Source organism: Trichechus manatus, unplaced genomic scaffold (assembly GCF_000243295.1).
Source record: "Trichechus manatus latirostris isolate Lorelei unplaced genomic scaffold, TriManLat1.0 scaffold00072, whole genome shotgun sequence".
Lineage (NCBI taxonomy): Eukaryota > Metazoa > Chordata > Mammalia > Sirenia > Trichechidae > Trichechus > Trichechus manatus.
Window position 1 is genome coordinate 4,182,177 of NW_004444008.1, and position 14,458 is coordinate 4,196,634.

Consider the following 14,458-nt stretch of genomic DNA (forward strand, 5'->3'; position numbering starts at 1 on the left):
ATTGGGCTAATCTGCTGCAAAAGACCTCTTTAAAGGGTTAAAAAGCAAAGATGTCAGTTGGAGGAATAACGTGTACTGACCAAAGCCATGGTATTTTCAATTGCCTCATATGCATGTGAAAGCTGGAGGAAGAATATGGAAGACCGAAGAATTATTAATGCCTTTGAATTATGGTGTTGGCAAAGAATACTGAATATACCATGGAATGCCAAAAGAACGAACAAATCTGTCTTGGAAGAAGTTCAGCCAGAATGCTCCTTAGAAGCAAAGATAGCGAGACTACATCTCACATACTTTGGACATGTTATCAGGAGGGACCAGTCCCTGGAGAAGGACATCAGGCTTGGGAAAATAGAGGATCAGTGAAAAACAGGAAGATCCTCAACGAGATGGATTGACAGAGTGGCGGCAACAATGGGCTCAAACACAACGATTGTGAGGATTGTGCAGGGCCAGGCAGTGTTTCGTTCTGTTGTACATAGGGTCGCTAGGAGTCCGAACACCTAACAACACCAACATTTCCCAGAATTCCTTTCCCTTTCTTGATTCTTGGTTATTGTTGATCAAAAGACAAATTTGTGCAAATTTGGAAGGGAAACATGAAGCAAGGTTTCACCAAAATTGTTCACAGTCAGATACGGTTACGGGCAGGCGCAGCTGACCCCACAGGCTTAAGCTTGTCCTTACTTCCCCCGTCTCTCCATCCCGCTCTTCTTCCAACTCCTGGTCACTGGTGAACAGTGGCCCAGCAATACTTGGCCGAAGAATCACAGCAGCTGTGGCTACACAGAAGCAACAGATTCTCAGGGACCTTTCAGTTGAGTTCCCCCTTCTTGATGGCCCTTTGGGAGGCTAGACAGAATGCAGAGTGTGCCCTGAAACGGCGACCAATACCAGTGCTGATTCTCCCGTGGCCATGATCCACAGGTCTGGGCATCCAGGGCCAAAAACAGGAGCGGTTGCTCTCATTAACAGTCCTTCAGCAAAGTGTTCTCCTTCTCACTGCTATAAACATGGGCTGTTCTGACTTAGAAGTCTCAGTTGCCAAGAAAGGACTGCCTCCACAGGGAACACAATGATGTTTTCATTAAAATGGAAGCTGATATGGCCATCTGGCCAAGCTACATTTCTCACTTCACTGAACCAGTGGGCAAAGAAGAGTTTTTTTGTACTGGCTGGGGGGCTAATCCTGACTCTGTTTTGTTTTTATTTATTTATTCTTCTTGTTGTTGACAAGTTTTTTTTTAAGTTTTTTTTTTAGTTTTTTTTTAAATTTTACTTTAGATGAAGGTTTACAGAACAAACTACCTTCTCATTAAACAGTTGGCACACATATTGTTTTATGACTTCGGTTAACAACTTCATGACATGTCAACACTCTCCCCTTCTCAACCTTGGGTTCCCTATTACCAGCTTTCCTGTCCCCTCCTGCCTTCTAGTCCTTGTCCCTGGACTGTTGTGCCCCATTAGTCTCATTTTGTTTTATGGGGCTGTCTAATCGTTGGATGAAGGGTAAACCTCAGGAGTGACTTCATTACTGAGCTAAAAGTGTGTCCCATGGCCATACTCTCACGGTTTCTCCAGTCTCTGTCAGGCCAGTAAGTCTGGTCTTTTATTGTGAGTTAGAAGTTTGTTCTACATTTTTCTCCAGCTCTGTCTGGGACACTCTATTGTGATCCCTGTCAGAGCAGTCAGTGGTGGTAGCCGGGCACCATCTAGTTGTGCTGGACTCCGTCTGGTGGAGGCCATGTTGGTTGTGGTCCACTAGTCCTTTGGACTAATTTTTCCCTTGTGTCTTTAGTTTTCTTCATTCTCCCTTGCTCCTGAAGAGGTGAGACCAGTAGAGCATCTTAGATGGCTGCTCAAAGGCTTTTAAGACCCCAGACACTACTTGCCAAAGTAGAATGTAGAACATTTTCTTTATAACCAATCCTTACTCTTAAGGGAAGTTGGGTTGCTACTACACAAACCGGGCAGGAAGAGGGTGACCAGAATGTGTAAGTTCCTCAGGGTGTCTCTTACGGCTCCCATGCCCTGTAAGAAAAGTTCATGGCAACACCTAACAGCAAGTGCTGGCTAACTGCAACGTACCTTGTGGAGAGAAGGTTTATGTCACCCCATCAGGCAAAGAACAATGACCAGGTGAGGCGCTTGCTGACAGCAAAGGGAACACGCAATGAATTGTGGAAGAAGGAACTTCAAATACCAGCTACAACCACGTGATCAGTTGTATAACTGAGGATGTAGTAGTTACAAATATTTTTAACCCACCAGCTGCTCCACAGGGGAAGGATGTGGCAGTCTGCTTCCATAAAGATTTACACCCTTGGAAACCCTATGGGGCAGTTCTACTCTGTCTTATATGGTCACTATGAGTTGCAATCGACTTGATGGCAACGAGTTTGGTTTGTTTGTTTTTTTAATGAGTATTAAATAATTATTATTTTCTTTCTCCTTTTCCTTATGATACATGATGTATTAACAATGGTTAGCCAGTATGCAAGATAAAGTCGTTTCTATCTAATGACTTTGAAGAGAAATAAACATCCAAAGACAGATAAAATGACTCTTAGTATATCCTCTTTTAGAGAGAGAGAAAATGGGTTTTCAGCTGTACAAAGAACAGTTTTTATCATATTAGGTGGAAGCATGAGTTTTTTCTCTTCTTTATTTGGAAGTTGAATTTAGATAAAGACATGAATGTGGACGCCCAGTTGACGAGCAGTACACTATGCTGGATTGTTCTACCGCCACGCTGGTTAAAGCTTGCATACGCACTCCAGAGGTCTGGAAGGACTGGTTAGTGGCTCCTTCTCTGACCTTCCAATTCCCCCTTCTGATAAATATTCCACTTCAGGAGTCCCTGGGTGGTACTAACAGTTAAGCGCTTGGCTATTAACCAAAAGCAGCGGTTCAAGTCCACCCAGAGGTGCCTGGGAAGAAAGACCTAGCAATCCACCTCCAAAAGATCAGCCATTGAAAACCCTGTGGAGCACAGTTCTAATCTGACACACACGGGGTCGCCATGAGTTGGGATCGCCTCGACGGCAACTGGTTGTTGTTGTATCCCACTTCAGAAATTAGAAGAAAAAAAAAAAAAAACAGAAGAAACCCAAAGAACGTAGAAGGAAGGAGATGTGGCGTCAGGATCTTCAAAAATATTCCTCATTTCCTCCTTCTGGGTTCCCTCTGGGTAGCACTTCCCCACTCCCTTTGAAGTTAGGAACGGCCACGCTTTGGCCAACAAGCCGTGAGCAGAAGTAATGTGTCTCTCTCCTGGGAAGAAGCCTGCAAATGCCAGCAGGAGGCCCACAGCGCTTTCTCTTTCCTGGTGCAATGATTAAAAAGCACATGTCATGATGACACCCCCCTAGTCTCCCAGTGCCTAACGCAAGCGGAACACATACTGACCCACACTGGCCAGGAACAAATCTCTGGTGTATCAAGTCAAATTTGGGTTTGTTTGTTACCGCATCATAACCTATAACATCCGTACTGTCAACAGAAACTGACACACGGAAAAGTAAATGCCATGCCAGGATATAAGACGTGTGGTACTGCCAGCTAGGCTTGGTGTGGCTGCAAGGCAACTGTTATCAGAAGAAGGAAAATGTCTGCCCAAGTTATGCAATGGTCCAAAAAGTGTCTTCAGGTCTATCTTGGAAGACAGAAGATGCCCTGATCAAACTGTACCTCTAGAGAAGGGCTTGGCAAATTTTTTCTATAAAGAACAAGATAGCAAATATCTTAGGCATTGTGGGCCACAGTCTCTGCCACAACTACTAAACTCTGCTGTGTAGCACAAATGCAAACACAGACAATACATAAATCAACGCCCACTCATGGCAACCTCACAAATGCCAGCATGTTCAAGTCCATCATTGAAGCTATGGTGCCAATCCATCCCACTGAGCATCTCCCACACCCTAGCAGGCCCACTACTTCACCAAACATGACATCCTCCTCCAGCAATTATCCCCCCACCCCAACAATGACGTGCCCAAAGCAAGCAGATCAGACAATGTTCTGGTTGTGATCCATAAGCTTTTCATTCGCTTATTTTCAGAATTAGATCGTAAGGCCTTTCTTCCTAGTCTGCCTCAGTCTAGACACTCCACTGAAACCTGTCCACCATGGGTGACCTTGCTGGTATATGAAATACTCGTGGCACAGCTTCCAGCATCACAGCAATACATGAGCCACCACGGACAGATGGGTGGTGGGCTCTAGAAAAGGAAGTCACTGAACACAATGTTAAAAGTGGGGTTTGTTGTTGTTGACTGTATTTTAAAAGTAGGACAAGAGAGGTAAGATCAGAAAACAACTGATAAGGAGGAATGAAAGCAAAGCAGTAGCGTCCAGAATTGCATGAATTTGTCAGGCTGAGAGCAGGAAGTGCCTCTTTGTCTCCCCCGTAAATGAAAAAGCTTGGGTTCTGGAGTGACAAAGGCTGACAAAAACTAAGCCATGTAAGGGGAGAATCAAACCAAGCCCAATGACAAAAACGACATGGATTAAGGTGTCTCTGAGTAAAAGTGTACAGAAGAGTGTAAGGAAGTCAGCACAACTTGTCCAGGGCAGGGTCTTGGAGGCTCCACAGACACATCCAAGCTCCATGAGTAACCCAATTACTGGGCTGAGGGCTGTGAGACCATGGTCTTGGGGAACATCTAGCTCAATTGGCGTAACACAGTTTATAAAGAAAATGTTCTACTTTCTACTTTGGTGAGTAGCTTCTAGAGTCTTAAAAGCTTGTGAGTGGCTATCTAGATACTCCACTGGTCCCACCCCATCAGGAGCAAGGGAGAATGAAGAAAACTAAAGACACGGCGGAAGGATTAGACCAAAGGACTAATGGACCACAACTACCATGAACTCCACCAGACTGAGTCAAGTACAACTAGATGGTGCCCGGCTACCACCACTAACTGCTGACAGGGATCACAACAGAGGGTCCCGGACAGAGCTGGAGAAAAATGTAGAACAAAATTCTAACTCACAAAAAAAGACCAGACTTATTAGCCTGACAGAGACTGGAGAAACCGTGAGAGTATGGCCATGGGACACCCTTTTAGCTCAGTAATGAAGTCCCTCCTGAGGTTCACCCTTCAGCCAAAGATTAGACAAGCCCATAAAACAAAGCGAGACTAAAGGGGCACACCAGCCCAGTTGCAAGGACTAGAAGACAGGAGGGGACAGGAAAGCTGGTAATAGGGAACCCAAGGTCGAGAAGGGAGAGTATTGACATCTCATGGGATTGGTAAACAATGTCACAAAACAATACTTGTACTAATAGTTTGATGAGAAGCTAGTTTGTTCTATAAACTTTCATCTAAAGTACAATAATAAAAAAATGAGAGAAAAATCTCAATCATATTAAAAAAAAAAAAGAGTGTAATATGAGTAAATCCCTTCCATTGTACAAAATGGCTCAGGAAGAAGAGAACTAAGACAATGTCTTTTCCAGATGGTCTCAAAGTGCACACAAGCTGAGAGAGAACAAGAGAGGGACGTGGGGTGAGAACGCTGAGAAACAGAGCAAATCTGAGAACTATGTCTTGAAAAGAACCACGGGCACAACCACCGACCCCTGAAGACAACAAAAATCCAACAGGTAACAGGCTTAATTAGTTTTTTTGAGAAATATACATCTCCAGAAGAAATACCAACCTGAACTCTGGCTGTTCTAGACTTAAACGGAACGTTGGGTTCCCTTTCATCTAGTCAGGAGTGGGCTGCGAAAGCTGCGCAGTCCCAAGAAGGGAATGCCCCCAATACTTAATTCAGATCTGGTTAAGAGGATGGTAAGCAAAGAAGAACCTCCCAGAGGGAGGATTCAGAGCCCAAAGAAAACAGACAAGGAGGCTACTTCCAGGATGAGTCAGGGTCTAATGTCTGCCCAGAGGGATTTAGGATTTAGGAATGCTATGATGGAGCCCTGATGGTGCAGTGGTTAAGAGCTTGACTGCTAATCAAAAGGTTGGCCATTCAAATCCTCCGGCTGCTCCTTGGAAACTCCACGGGCAGTTCTACTCTGTACTGTAGGGTCACTATGAGTCTGAATCAACTTGATGGCAACAGGTTTGGTTTCTTTTTTTATGGTCGAGGAACTAAACTAACGCATGTCAGTCATTCTTCCCTTGGGGTGATAGGAGTGTTTACTGCAATCATCCTTTGTATGTGAAATACTCTGGTGGATGGGTGATAACAAGCAGCACAGTGGTTAACAGTTCAGCTGCTAACCAAAAGGTCAACAGTTGGAATCCACCAGCCACTCCTTGGAAACCCTATGGGGCAGTTCTACTCTGTCCAACAGGGTTGCTGTGAGTCAGAATCGACTCGACTGCAACAGGTTTTGGTTTTTGATCTCCAGATCAGAGGAGCCACATCCATACTTGATGCAGAAATTACCGATCATCATTCCCTTTGAACAAACTAGAGCGCTTCACTCAGAGATCCTAGATTGTGAGCTTTTCCTCATCACTGGGATGAACTTTTGGGTTGTCTCTTGGGGAGGAGGCATGTACATGTTCATTAAGACAGACTGAGCTAAATAGCTGGTGACCAGTTGGGTGACTGTAGCAGTAATTAGGGCTGTTCCATATTCCAGTTCACCTCTCCGTGATTGTTTCGTTGGCTAAATTTGCTGCAATAAGGTGCTTCCCCCCCCAACCCCCACACTGACTCTGGTCATGGCCATGGGACTATCTTTGGCCAATGTGACAGTAGCAAAATGGCACAAAGACGTGAAAATACTTGAGTACTGGGGCTTGCCCTCTTGTTTGCTGCTCTTCGGAACTCTGTGAACTTCATGCTAAGATGCCCAGGCCAGCCTGTTGGATGATGGGAGACACGTAGCCCAGTAACCCTACCACCACAGCCAACAGCCCTGGGTGACAGCCTCCAACTGGCCACTCAGATGTAAATGAGGTCATCATAGGCAATCCAGCTTCCAAGTGACCTGTCATGTGACCACACAAACATAAGACTGGCCAGCAGAGGTCAACTGAGCGGGCCCAGACCAGAAGAACGAAGAACTAAGCCACAGAATTGTGAGCTAAGTAAAACAGTAGTTGTTCCAAGCTGGTAAATGTGAGGAAAACTTTGGGGTGGTTTGTTACATAGCAAAAGCTAGCTGATACATCCTTCTTCCAGGCATATGGACATTTGGCCTGGCTACATAAGGTGCTGTGATAATACCTTCACCAAAGATGGGGGCCACAGTAAACACCATCCTACCTGCAGCCGACACTGCTTCCATCAAGTGAGGCTCTATGCCCACTTTGCTTGAACCTGGGTGGATCTATGTGACTGTCTCACCAATACAGCATGGTGGAATTGGGGTCATTGTTGGTGTTGTTAGGTGCTGTTGAGTCGGTTCCGACTCATAGTGACCCTATGTAAAACAGAAAAAAATGCTGTCCAGTACTATGCCACCCCCATAATCATTGCTATATTGGAGTCCATTGTTGCAGCCACTGTGTCAATCCATCTTGTTGAGGGTCTTCCTCTTTTTCACTGATCCTCTACTTTACCAAACATGATGTCCTTCTCCAGGGACTGGTCGCTCTTGATAACATGTCCGAAGTGTGTGAGACAAAGTCTTGCCACCCTTGCTTCTAAGGAGCAAGACGGATTTGTTCATTCTTCTGGCAGTCCATGTTGTCGCTGCTGTACGCTGTTGAGTTGATTCTGACTCACAGCGACCCTACAGAACAGAGCAGAACTTCCCCGTAGGGTTTCCAAGGAGCAGCTGGTGGATTCAAACTGCCAACTTTTTTGGTTAGCAGCCTGAGCTCTTAACCACTTCACCACCAGGGCTCCAGCAGTAAATGGTATATTCAATATTCTTTGCCAACACTATAATTTAGATGAATCAATTCTTCTTCAGGAGCTGGTTCATAAACACGGCATGCACTTCCATCTTGTTCTTTTGGGATGATCCTTCTTGGAACCCAGCTACGATGCTGTGAAGAAGCCAAGAAAGCACGAGGAGAGGCCACGTGAAAGTGTTCCTGCCGACAGGCCTCGCTGGCAGCTGGCAGTGACCACCAGATATGTAAGCAAGCAAGCCTTCAGGGACTCCGGCCCCAGTCATGGAGTCACGCCAGCCTTCCAGCCACCCCAACTGATGCCGCATTGAGCAGGAATGAGCTGCCACTGCCAGGTCTGCCCAAATCACAGATTCATGTGATGATTGTTGTCTTAAGTCTCTACATTTTGGGGGTGTTTTTATATGCCGCCATAGATAACACATGAAAGTGATGTGCCACTTCCATGCGGACGCTGACTGGCAGCAGTAAGACACCGAGGCACTCTTCCTCCCCAGTGAGGTGATGCAGGCAGGAAGCGGGCCTCGAGATGCAGCCTCCCTCATCTTCAATCCCCGAGTAACTACCTGGAGAGAGTCCCTCAGAAGACTCACATCCCTGTGTGGCGCGAGCAAAACATAAACGTTTGTTGTGTTAGGCCACTGAGATTTTGGAGGTGCTTGTTTCTGCAGCATAATCTAACATGTTCTGACTGACAGGAGATAATCAAGGTAAAACCAGAAAATAGAACACAAAATGCAATACAGAGGATCAACAAAGACAAAGGTTGCTTCTTGAAAAAGCTAAAACTAAGCAGACGTCTGATGAGACTGACACAAAAAAGGGATATAAAATAATACAATAAATAAAAACCAAAGATACAGCAGACATTAAAATGATAAAAAAAATTAGCAAATGCATGCCATTAAATTTGGTAAGTTGGATGAAATGCAAAACATTCCTAGAAAAATATCTTATCAGAGATGACTCAAGAAATAAAATTAGAAATACTAAATAACCCTATTACTATCAAAGATGTCAAAGCAGAAGTTTAAAAATCTCCCTACAAAGAAAGCAATGAGCCCATGTGGTTTTCTAGGCAAATTCCATCAATGCATTCCAACAAAATGACAACTCTTTCAGAAAACTGCAAACGACAAGCTTCCTGACTTATTGTATAAGACTATTAAAACTGTAATTTAAACAAAAATGGCACTTTGAAAAAGGAATATTTCAAATTCATTTAACCCAAAAATATTTGCAAAACTCTTAAATGAAACGTTAGCATGTTACATGCAACACCGTATAAAAGTATAACATGAAACGTGTGTTGTCCCTGACATATAAAGATTGTTGAATATGAGTCTATAGTTATCATTCGCTTTACTGACAGATCAACAAACAAAAACAAAGGCACATGATCATCTCAATTTGGTAAAAATCAACACTTTTTTCATTATTGGTAAATTAGAATAAAAGTGAATCGTTTTTTTAAAAATTTCTTCCAAATTCTTCATTCAGCACGATGGCTGGTTGCAGGAAAAAGGCCAGGAGCCTCACAATCACCAATTCTGTTGATTTTGTATTAGCATTCCTAGCCAGCACAACAGCACAACCAAAAGAAATTAAAGGCCTTAGTACTGGAAAAGAGGAAACAAAACTCCCATTGTTTGCAGATGACACGACTGCCCATAAGGAAACCTGAGAAACCCGGCAATTCAATTACTACTAAAAATAGGATATGATAGCAAGTTGCTGGATATAAGATAAACACCCAAAATTCAATTGCATTACATCTGCAGCCACATAACAGAACTCAAAGCTAAAAACAAAAAACAAAAACCATTTACAGTAAATAACATTTCTTCATTATCTATTTTGTGTGCATTCCCCTGACCTCTTTATTCCCTGAAATGTAGCTTGTTTGGTTTTTGTAATGATTCATCTAACAGTTTGTTTCCTTTATGATGTTCACAAACAACTAGCATCTTGGAATCTTAATTATGTTCTCTATGTTTATTCCTATGGATTTTTTTTTATGAATATAGGACATTAAAAAATAAATGCAGTCTGAGGGATAAGCACATAACGGTGAAACCAGACCCTGGCTCATCTTCGCTGGGATAACCCCACATCATTATTGTCAGAGGAATACTGAAGGATGTTAAGGCAAATGGGTAGAAATTCTAATTCCAAGGTTGTCTTAGTTACCTAGTGCTGCCATAATAGAAATCCCACAAGTGAGTGGCTTTAAAGAACAGAATTTTATTCCCACAGTTCTGGAGGCTAAAAATCCAAATCAGGGTCTCGGCTGCGTTGATTCCTTCCTGGCCGCTCTCCTCATGTCTGGTGTCTGTCAATCCTTGGAGCTCTTTTGTTTGCGGACAGGTCCTCACATGGTGTCTGTCTACCCCATGTATGTGTCTGTGTCTACTCTGCTCTTTCTACAGGACACCACTCAGAAGGGATTAGGTTTAGGACCCACCTTACTCTGATATGACCACATTAACAAAAGAAAAGCTCTATTTCCAAACGGGGTCACATCCACAGGTACCAAAAAAACACAAACCTGTTGCTGTCAAGTCGATTCGGACCCATAGCGACCCTACAGGACAGGGTACAACCATCCCATACGGTCTCCTGGTGGATTCGAACTGCCGACCTTTTGGTTATCTGCCGCAGCTCTGAACCACTAAGCCACCAGCGTTTCCTCCACAGGTACAGGGGTTAGCGTTTCAACACGTATTTTGGGGACACAATTTGGACCATCACAAGGGCTTGCCATCAGAGGTTCCCACTACAATCACAGTGATCTGAGCCTTCTCCACCAGGAATCTTCTGTAGGGCTGTGACCTCGGACACCTGATTTATGCATAGGATTCTCTCAGTCATGACCATCCTGAGAAATCTTAGGAATTTCAATGTGTTACAAAGAAGCCATTGTACTTTAGGTCTGCATGTTTCAAATGCAATAAATTATTCATTCAATAAATTATAACTGTGCTAATAATTGAAAACTCCCATTTCAAGTATCCAGTTTTTAAAAAGTGGCTCTGTTGGCCTTCGAGATACCATCTGCCTATGTGTTCCTAACAGCTGTGACCCAGGTCTGTACTCTCCTCTCTGCCCTGGTTCCATCCTTCTAGAACCCTGGGCAGAGCCAGAAAACCAGTTAGCAAAGCTGCTCAGGACGGATTTTCAGGTTGAAGCACTTAACAGCATCGTGTCCGGGGCTCTCCCACCGGAGTCTGGCTCCTGGGAACAGAAGTGTAAGCAGAATTTCAAAAAGGGAACAAAGAAAATTGTTTTGTGGCATTGCCAGAAATAGCTGGACTCCTGAAGTCTTCCGCTAAGCATCTCCTCATTTGGTTGCTTATGATTTTATTGTATCCTCTCACAAAGAGGGCACTGCAGCAACATTACCCGTGGCCGTCGAGCTGAATCCAAGTCATAGGGACCCTACAGGACAGGACAGGACAGAACAGAACTTCCCCATAGAGTTTCCAACGTTGTAATCTCCACGGAAGCAGACTGCCACATCTTTCTCTCATGGAGCCACTGATGGGTTCGAATTGTCGACCTACTGGTTAGCAGTCGAGCGCTTATCTACTGCACCCCCACAGCTCCTTGGAACAACATTGTTAGGTGCTGTTGAGTCAGTTCCGACTCATAGCAACCCTATAGGACATAGTAGAACTTCCCCGTAGAGTTTCCAAGGAGCAGCTGGTGAATTTGAACTGCTGACCTTTTGGTTAGCAGCCGTAGCTCTTAACCACTAGGCCACCAGGGCTCCTGGAACAACATTACTGCAGGTTTAATATGTCAAAGGGACCAAATGCAAGAGCTGGCATAACCATCCTTGTCTCTCCTCCAGAATGCACCTTGCACATGCACACCCAGGATGGCCAGGCTTCAAACTCCCAGTTCCATTCAAGGAGCTACGCTCAATACCTTCTTATTACTCTTAATAATTTTATATGAAATTAGCCAAAGCTACCAAAATTGAAACATATGAAGGTCAGTACATGTGTCAATCTGGCAAGAATTTTCGTGCTAGAGAATGTCAGTTACGCTCATGTCAGAGTGTGACTTTTAATTACATCATCTGTGTTCTTCTGTGTCTCCTTGTATGTAAATAACTCAAAGCTGCATGTGTACCGTGGATCACGTACATAGGATCATATCCCCTGCTCTTTCACACCCAGAAGTGGAAATCCTTCTATGCAAACGGTTAAGTGCTCAGCTACTAGCTGAAAGGCTGGCAGTTCGAATCCACCCAGAGGCATCTCAGAAGAAAGCCTTGGCAATCTGCTTCCGAAAGGTCACAGCCTTGAAAACCCTACAGAGCACAGTTCTCTACTCACGCGGGGTTGCCGTGAGTCAGAATTTCATGACAATTAACTACAACAGTACTTGTCCAGGTCTCAGCCTGGAGTCCACCTCCAGGAGACCTCAGCAAGGAGAACATTCTGCAGTGCAAAGAATCACCTCGCAACTCACACTTGTTTGGGGTTTAATATGTGCCAGGCATGGTGCTAGGTGCTCCTATGTTCTGCCTCATTTATTCTCCGTGAGCCGGGCTCTGTTATCCAGTTTATCTCACAGGTGAGGTACCTGAGGCTGGGACAGATCAATGAAATCATCAGAAGCACACAGGAAGTGTCACAGTTGCACCTGCACGCAGTCTACCAGTAAAGCTGTGCTCCTCACGGCTCAGCTACAGGACGGAAGTGACAGCTGCTGAGGAATGAGGACCACCGCCACTTGCTGTTGTGACTCCGACTCATGTGTCAGAATAGAAGTGAGCTCCATGGGGTTGCAATGGCTGATTTTTCAGAAGATCTCCAGACCTTTCTTCTGAGGTACCTCCTGGTGGACTCCAACATCCAGCCTTTCAGACAGTACATGAACCCTTTGCACCACCCAGGGACTCCAAGGAACACGTAACTACCCTGCAAATGATACACAGGTTGATCACTGTGGTAGTTAGATGCTGTCGGGTCGATTCCAACTCATGGCAACCCCATGCTTCAGAGTAGAACTACCCCACAGAGTTTTCTAGGCTGTAATCTTTCGGGGAGCAGACTGCCAAGTCTTTCTCCCGTGGAGCTGTCAGCAGCGAGCACTAAACTGTTGCAGCACCAGGGCTCTGTCACAGGTTAATTAAGCACCTGCAGTACGGTCAGCGCTGTCTTCGCACAGACTAGGAGCGCTGAGCTTCCTCCCTACAGAACCAGCAGTCAGTGTGGGGACAACGCTAACCCGCCGCGTGATTCTGAACTTCAGATGACGGACGGCGGAACGCTGGTGTGTCGTCCCAGAGCTCTGCAGGGTCAGCAAACAACACGGAGAGAAGCGGTCACTACGGCTGGCTGTTCAGCTCCGGGGGGGATGTGCACTCGGGACAGGAGGAGCCTCAGGTGACCGGAACCCCCCCAGGGAGGACTCTGAGGCCACAGAGGCCAGAAGTGGGTGTCCTAAGTCCACAGTCCAGGCAAACAGATCACCCAAGAGAGCTAAGAAGGAGCCCTGGGGAGCAACAGTTAAGAGCTCGGCTGCTAACCAAAACAGTTACCGGGTTCAAACCCACCCAGTGGCTCTGTAGGAAAAAGACCTGGCAATCTGCTCCCATAAGGACTACTACCTAGGAAACCCTATGGGGGCGTTCTACTCTGTCACATGGGGTCACTATGAGTCAGAGTCAACTCGACAGCACCCAATGACAGACGGGTGAGCAGCAGAGAGGAAAACTTCAGGGCAGAGGGCCACCGGGGGTTCCAGAGAATCCCAGTGCCTGGCCCCAAGAGGCACTCACAAATACTCAAGGAAGACAAGAGCCAAGTGCCGTGAACTGTCCCTGCACCAATATCAAGCCACGGACAGGCTGACCACATCAGTACATTATGCTTAACCCTCTACGTTGACTCGCCTGTCACTAACAAGTGCTCATCAAACATATCGAGGTGATTAATACAACCATTAAACACCTTGAACAGAGTATTATGTCCGTGCTAACCCAGTTATCGGAAGAAAGGCCTGGAGCTCCACTTCTGAAAAATCAGCCAGTGAAAACCGTACGTATGACAACGGTCCGTTCTGCTGTGCATGGGGTCAGCATGAGTCGGGGGCCAGCTTGACAGCAGCTAACAACGATGAAAACCTAATTATTATATTCTAAATAGAATGTGAGATCTTAAAATATCAGTAAGAATCAATGAGCCTCACAGAGAGCCCAGCAGGAATGGGTCTTGCAAGTCATATAAGTACGCTAAGGACTTCCAAGCAGATCCTCTGCTTGATGGGGAAGTGTTATGCATTGAACTGTGTCCCCCAAAAGTATATGCTGTAAATCCTAACCCCTGTGCCTGTGGTTACAACCCCATTTGGGAATGGTTTTCTTTGTTATGTTAATGAGACAGTATTGGTGCACGGTGTATCTTGAGTCAATCTCTTTTGAGATATAAAAGCAGCAGATTAAGCAAGCAGAGATGGGGGAAGATGAAGGCCACACCCCATGAAGATCGTCAAGGAACCAGGGAACAAGGACCTTCCCCCAGAGCCAACAGAGAGACCCTTCCCCTAGAGCTGGCACCCTGAATTTGGACTTTCAGCCTCCTAAACTGTGAGAAAATAAATTTCTGCTTGTT